Raw genomic sequence first — 7,170 nt, 5'->3', positions numbered from 1 at the left:
AAAACTATATATAAAATATAATAGATAGTCAGCCAATTGTCACAAATAACTGGAATACCAAAACTATTGTAAATAAAAAACAATGTATCATTCTTTTAAATACAATTTGTTCTTATCGGCTTAGTATCTCATACGATCCCCATGTGGGATCTTCGATATTAAACTGATTTTTGGATTTTGGCGAGGTGCTAGGGGCTTGCCCCACCTTTGCCGCGGATTGACCCGGTATTGCAGTAACTCCGGGATCGGTCCACTCCCCAAGTGGAGAAATTAAATCAATTTCTGATACGAAACTTTTGAGTAAGATGGCGATGGACACAGTGTATTATAATCGCTGTACATACTGTATGTCACGGTCAAACACAGGTGCGATCTCTTTCTGGGTTGCAAAAAAGCAGGATGTAACTCCAGTTATTCGGTCCTTGGTAGCTTCCCATCTGAATTTGAATTGAATTGAATCAGTTTATTTAGCCAGAAAAACACAGATACAGAGTGGATAATAATAACAATATTAAACATGGCTGAGCCAGTTGAGAACCTGAGCTCTCTTTTAGGCACCTGATTATATCGTCGGGTGTATCTACAGATCCCCAAACTGTGGCCCACTAATTCAAAGGAACTTAAGAACCTTAATAAACAACGCGGCGATGTTCAACCCTAGCCACCTCCTTATCATGGGGGACTTTAACTATGGCGACATCGACTGGAGAAACGAGTCCACCCCGAATGACTTGAATAACCTTGCTACTCTTTTTGTAGAAACTCTGAGAGATAATTTTCTGTTCCAACATGTTAGAGACCCGACACATTACAGAGGGGAGCAAACACCCAACCCACTTGACGAGGAGGGTATGGTGACCAAACTGGAGCACCTTGCCCCAGTTGGCACCAGTCACTAAATAGTGTTGTCATTCAGATTTAACTGTTATCTAGTTCAGGATAAGGCCAGGACAAGGTGCAAATATTACAAGGGAAATTACAATGGGATGAGGGGAGAGATGAGGGGTATCAACTGGCCTGACTTATTAAGGTACAAGAACGCAGACACTACGCTGAATATCATAAGCAGTATAATGACCCATTTGATCGATATATATATATATATATATATATATATATATATATATATATATATATATATATATATATATATATATATATATATATATATATATATATAACCAAGACCAAACCCAGTGCTTCTTGGAATAGGAGGGGATCTCTACATATGAACCATGCGGCGGTCCACAAAATTAAGAAGAAAACCTAGAAATTCAAGACGTGGGTTGGGTCAAACGATGAGCAAGACAGGAGGATGTATGCAAGAGCCAGAAACCAAGCAAAGATAGAGTATAGGAGGGCTGAAAAGGAGTTCCAGAGGCTGGTTGCAAGCGAGGTCAAGTCAAACCAAAAGGCGTTTTATCGCTATGCAAAGTAGAAATTGAAAACGCGAGTAGGAGTATCAGACCTGAGGCTGGTGGATGGTAGTTACGCAGATTCTGACCAGGATAAAGGTGAGGCATTGAACAGCTTCTTTTCCTCGGTGTTCACAAGAGAGGATGCAACTAACCTTAATGCGTTTGAGGACAGACGGTTCGACAGAGCACTGACCCACATTATGTTCACAGAAGAGGGTATTATAACTAAACTGTCCAGGCTAAAGGTCCATAAGAGTCCCTGACTTGACATGGTGCATCCTAGAGTGCTAAGAGAGTTGTGCAAGGAGTTGCAAAGCCCCTGAAGATCATGTTTTGTAAATGCCTGGATGAACAAATGGTCCCCAGTGAATCGAATGTGGCTTATGTGAGTCCTATCTTCAAGAAGGGCGATCGTCACTCCACGAACAACTATAGACCGGTGAGCCTGACCAGCATAATATGTAAAGTACTTGAGAGTATTATCAGAGATGCCGCAATGGAACATCTAATATGAAACAACCTTGTAAAAGATTGCCAACACTGTTTTATGCCAGGGCGCTCCTGCTTAACACAATTGCTCAAGGTATTGGATATTTGGACTCATATTCTGGAACGGGGTGGTAATATCGACAAAATTTACCTAGATTTTGCCAAGGCTTTCAACAGTGTACCCCACGAAAGGGTGAAGATCAAACTGGAAGGGTACGGAATTCGGGGAAATGTCCTAGCGTGGATAGAAGACTTTCTACGTGACCGCAAGCAGTGTGTGGTGATTAATAGCACGAAATCGTCATCTGTACCTGTCACAAGTGGGGTACCACAGGGCAGTGTATTGGGTCCGCTGTTGTTTGTTTGTTTCATAAATGACATGCCTGACGTTGTACACTCCTCCATACAAATGTTTGCCGCTGACGCCAAGTTATTTCGGGAAATTAAGAACCAAGCGGACTGTGAAGAACTGCAGAAGGACCTCTGTGGGCTTCAGGAATGGTCGAAGAAATGGCTGCTGAGATTCAATGTCACGAAGCGTAAGAGGATGCACCTGGGCGTACCAACGGTAAGGAGGCGTATCATATGTCCCACCGGGATGAAGAAACTGCACTAGTTGAAACTGTGTGTGTATGTTGACAGTGAGCTGAAGTTCTTGGGCCATTGCGAGAAGAAGGTAAATCAGGCAAATAAATTATTGGGTCTTATAAGAAGGTCGTTCAGATATCTAGACGGTCCGTCCCTCGTAACGATCTTCAGGAGTGAAGTGCTTCCCCATCTGGAGTACTGTCACCCCATCTGGTCCCCGAGATATGCTAGGGACTGTCAGTTGGTTGAAAATGTTCAAAGGAGGGCCACGAGACTGGTGCCTGCACTTCGGCACCTCAGCTACCCTGAGAGATTAGAGTGCCTGAACTTGCCTAGCTTATACTACAGACGGGCAAGGGGAGGACCTAATTGAGGTATATTAGCATCTCAGGGGGCACTACTCAGTTGAGTGTCCTTAATTGGAGCTGGCGGACGCTCGCCCCACAAGGGGTCACAGCTCAAGATTGTAGAAGCCGCAAGTCCAGAAAACCGTGAGGGCAAACTTTTTCGGAGTGAGGGTTGTAAACTCTTGGAACAATCTACGTGAGAGTGTTGTGACGGCACCGAGTGTGAGCTCTTTCAAGACAAGACTTGACCAACACTGGAGCGGGTTCAGGTACATTGTGGAGCCGGTGCATGCCCAGTATTTGCCAACAGTGCGTGACAGAGACGTGACCGATCGCCCGGGCGGCTAGCGAGCCGATCTTTTGGTGAAGAAGATAAATGAAAAGGAAAAGTAATCAGAGACGTGACCGATCGCCCAAGCGGCTAACAAGCCGATCAGTGGCGAAGAGGATAAAAGTAAAAGTAAAAAGTATACTATACGTTTATCTCAAGGAAGTATTATGTAACATTTAGTATCATCTGGAATAGTACAAGAGCATGGTGGTAATAAGAACATCTCATAATGTTACCACGGTTATCACTTCAATATTTATTAATTTTATTTATTTATTAATTTTTTTTTAGTTTATTTACTTTTTTATTTATATACTGTATACATAAATTACAGTGGAATTGAAAAACATAAGTATAATGGGGGAGCAGTACTACATAGGTTGTACAGTAGTAAAGTTAAACATGAGGACAGAGCTGTCAGGATTATGTCTATTTGGCAATTATGTTTATTGCAATGGTAATTACTTACCTATTTACATGATAATTTCCGATAAAACTGTTTTGATGGTACAATTAAAGCAGGTACTTAAATATAGTAGGTGATGCAAGAAATATTAATACCTAGACAATTGATATTTTTTAAGAGATGATTTAAAGGAAGGGAGCGTAGTCTTTGCTTGGATGGGTGGGGGTAAGTTGTTCCACATCTTCACACCGTGATATTTTATGGAGGTCTGAGACTGAGAGGAGGGCATGGGTGGGGTTGAGGAGGGGGTGGACTTAGTAGCTCTGGGTTCCTTAAGTTGTATCTCTGATTATTCCCGAACTGGAAATAATTATTGTCAAGCAAGTGATTGATAGATTTGTAAACAAAGAGGGTACAGCAGTAGGTGTTAATATCTTTGAATTTTAACATTTTCAATATTGCAAATTTTTCGTTTGTGTGATCTGTTTTATTTTTGAAGTAGGTCATTGTCCGTACAACTCTCTTTTGTGCAGTAACCAGAGATTGTGTTTTTGAAGAGCCAGAGGTCCCCCAGAGTGTGTAACAGTGTATCAGGTGTTGGTAAACAAGATCATGATAGATTTAATTCATTGCTGTGAGAGTGAGTGACTGTCGAGTGTGATACATGATACCGCACTCTTTATTCTCATCAACAATAACTCCGAGGAAATTAGTATTTTGTTCACGTTTGAGGACTGTATTCCCAAGGTACAGGGGGTTCAAGTTTGGGGGTAAGTTTTTCCTTCTGTGAAAGATCGTGTAGTGGGTTTTCTCAAAGTTTAAGGTCTGATTTTTACGTATTACGCAGGTCCTGACTTTAGTCAATTCAGTGTTCATAGTTCTCATCAAGGAATGGAGGTCTGAGTTGCTGGCATAGAGATTATTATCGTCTGCAAATAAGTTGTATTTTATGAATGTGCTGGCGTGGACTATGTCGTTTATGTACAACAACAGTACTGGACCGAGAATGGAACCTTGGGGGACTCCATACAAGATTGGCGAAGAGTCAGATTGGTGATTATTATAGCAGACATACTGCTTCCTGTTGGACAGATATGAGGTAAACCAATTGTGGGACAGGCCCCTAACGCCGTAATGTTCAAGTTTTGAAAGGAGGATGGTATGGTCGACAGTATCGAAGGCTTTAGAGATGTCCAAGAATATACCGACTGTGAACGGACTGTCATCAGAGGAATTTAAGATGTTGTTAGTAAAGGATAGCAGAGCACTCTCAGTCGACCTTCAAGCTCTAAATCCAAACTGGGAGTCTGTAAAGATGTTATTGACACTGCAGAAGGAGTTTAGTCTACTACATGCTAGCTTCTCCAGTATCTTACTCAAGGCTGGGAGGACTGATATGGGGCGGTAATTCTTGAAGAGACCTATGCCCTCAGATTTTTTATATGCTGGGTGAAATTTAGCAATTTTCAGTTTTTCCGGAAAGACACCACTAGTGAAGGAGGAGTTACAAATGTGTAGGAGAACAGGTAGAAATAAGTGGGCTACTTTCTTAATGATGCTGCATCTTTGGACTTTTTTATGATGGCCAGTAATTCATCTGCTGTGACAGGGGATAAAAACAGCTCATTTTGGTGTCTGTTTTGCAGGTAGGCTCTTAAATTCCTCATGGTGATCAGGGATGCTCTCTGCAAAATTTTTGCCAACATTAATACAATATTCATTGAAGTGGTTGGCAATGGGGGAGGGTTCCATTACAACTAAATCATTTATCATAAAAGCTGAGTGGGGAGCCAGAGGCTGAATGGAATTTATGACATTCCAGGTTTTCTTACTGTCGCCTGATGCTGACTGGAGCGAATTTGTATAATAGTTACGTCTGGCTTTTCTAACTGCTTGAGTTACTCAAATTTGTGGGCAATAGAAGATAAACACTGATCTAAAAAGGTGTCTGGATGAAGGAGAATCCTGCTGATGTTATGGCTAATCGAGGAGAAGGAATGAGGTAGTAGGAGACTAGAGCTAAACTCGGGAGAGTCAGGAAAGTAAAAGTTACAGAATGTGTTGGTGTAGCCCAGTGAGTTTTCAAGAAAGGCATCAGGATCGATGTGCTGGAGTATTGTGTCGACACAGTTCTATGTGGGAGAAACACCCATTCAATGGAAGAGTGTCGGCGAGGAAACGCTATTCTTGGGACGACCAGTTGGATTCCATCTACTGCCAAACATCTATACAGTAAAGGATTTAATACATCTTGGGACCAAAATACTGAAAAGCAAGTTAGCACAGTGGCAGAGAAATGATGCTGTCAAGACATTCATGTACTCCGCAGGAGTGCACGCAATGAGAACTTGGCAACTAAGGAAAACAGACTGGGTACACCTTGACAACGAAATGAAGAAATTGCTCAAACAAACGCTACATCTACCGCCAAGAGCATCGAATGAGTACCTGTTCGGAACCAGTAAAGCGGGAGCTTGTGGTGTCCCACTCGCGGCACAAGGCTCTGATATTTTCCTGGTGGATATGACCTTCAAATTACTCACTTCACCGGATCCTGATATCAGGGAAACAGCCAGAGCCGAATGCCAGCGAGTGGCAACAATGAGAAGTCGACAGGAGCCAAGCATGACGGTTGCATGGTTTTCACTTAACACAGGGCGAGATACAAACGCGAGGAGGAGACCGCCAAACCATCTGGTCTAGAGCCAGAGGTGCCTCAGGCAGAAAAGTGGGTTTCGTGGATAGCAGAGGAAAGAGACAACATTAAGATAAAATGCAAGGAATCCATCATTGAAGAAAAAGATAGGAGGAAGGTAGCCAAAACAATTAGGAACCAACGACGAGAGAACAGAGATGAAGCTCTGCAGAATAAGCCTGACCAAGGGAAAGTGATGAAGCTCGTAGCACAGGAGAAAGCATCATCAGCATTTGTTCGAAATGGAGCGTATACAACCTTCGCAGACTGGCGTTTCATACATCAAGCAAGACTGAACCTACTCCCCGTTAATGGAGCAAAGCCAGGCGGAAACGGGGATCGGAGATGGCGTCGGTGCAATAGAGAAGAAACGCCCCCACATGTAGTAAACCACTGCATGATACACGCTCACGCAATGCAAAGGCGACATAATGGCCTGGTGGACAGAGTACAAAAAGCCGCAGAAGGTCGACAATGGAAGATCACGTCGGTAAATCAACGAGTACCCGGAGCAGCAGACAATGGACGTCGTGACCTGGTGATTGAAAAGAACCGAGAAGTGATCCTGATCGACGTCACCTGCCCATTCGATAATGGACAAGAGGCATTTAAAGAACCAAGGCTGAGGAAAGAAGAAAATTAAGCAGAACTGGCAGCAGAGATGAGAAGACAATACCATCAGGTGAAGGTGCCCGCATTCGTAGTGGGACCCCTGGGAACATACGACCCGGAGAACGAGAAGCTGATGAAAGGACTGGCATCAAAGAGATATCTACGCCTCTTCAGGAAACTATGTGTAAGCGATGCCATTCGCTGGTCGAGATTGATTTATATACTGTAGAACATATAACTGGTGCTAGTATAGACTGGTTAGTGGAATAGGAATACTATGTATA

At 42.9% G+C, this 7,170-nt stretch overlaps 1 pseudogene; it reads left to right on the top strand.

The window, feature by feature from the left end:
- Nucleotides 1-86: 86 nt before the first annotated feature.
- On the top strand, nucleotides 87-259 carry LOC121871247 (annotated as a pseudogene).
- Nucleotides 260-7,170: the final 6,911 nt, after the last annotated feature.

This window comes from Homarus americanus, unplaced genomic scaffold (genome assembly GCF_018991925.1).
Source record: "Homarus americanus isolate GMGI-L3 unplaced genomic scaffold, GMGI_Hamer_2.0 scaffold40565, whole genome shotgun sequence".
Lineage (NCBI taxonomy): Eukaryota > Metazoa > Arthropoda > Malacostraca > Decapoda > Nephropidae > Homarus > Homarus americanus.
Note: the sequence above shows the minus strand (reverse complement) of the source record. Positions and strands in the feature narration are given on the sequence as shown.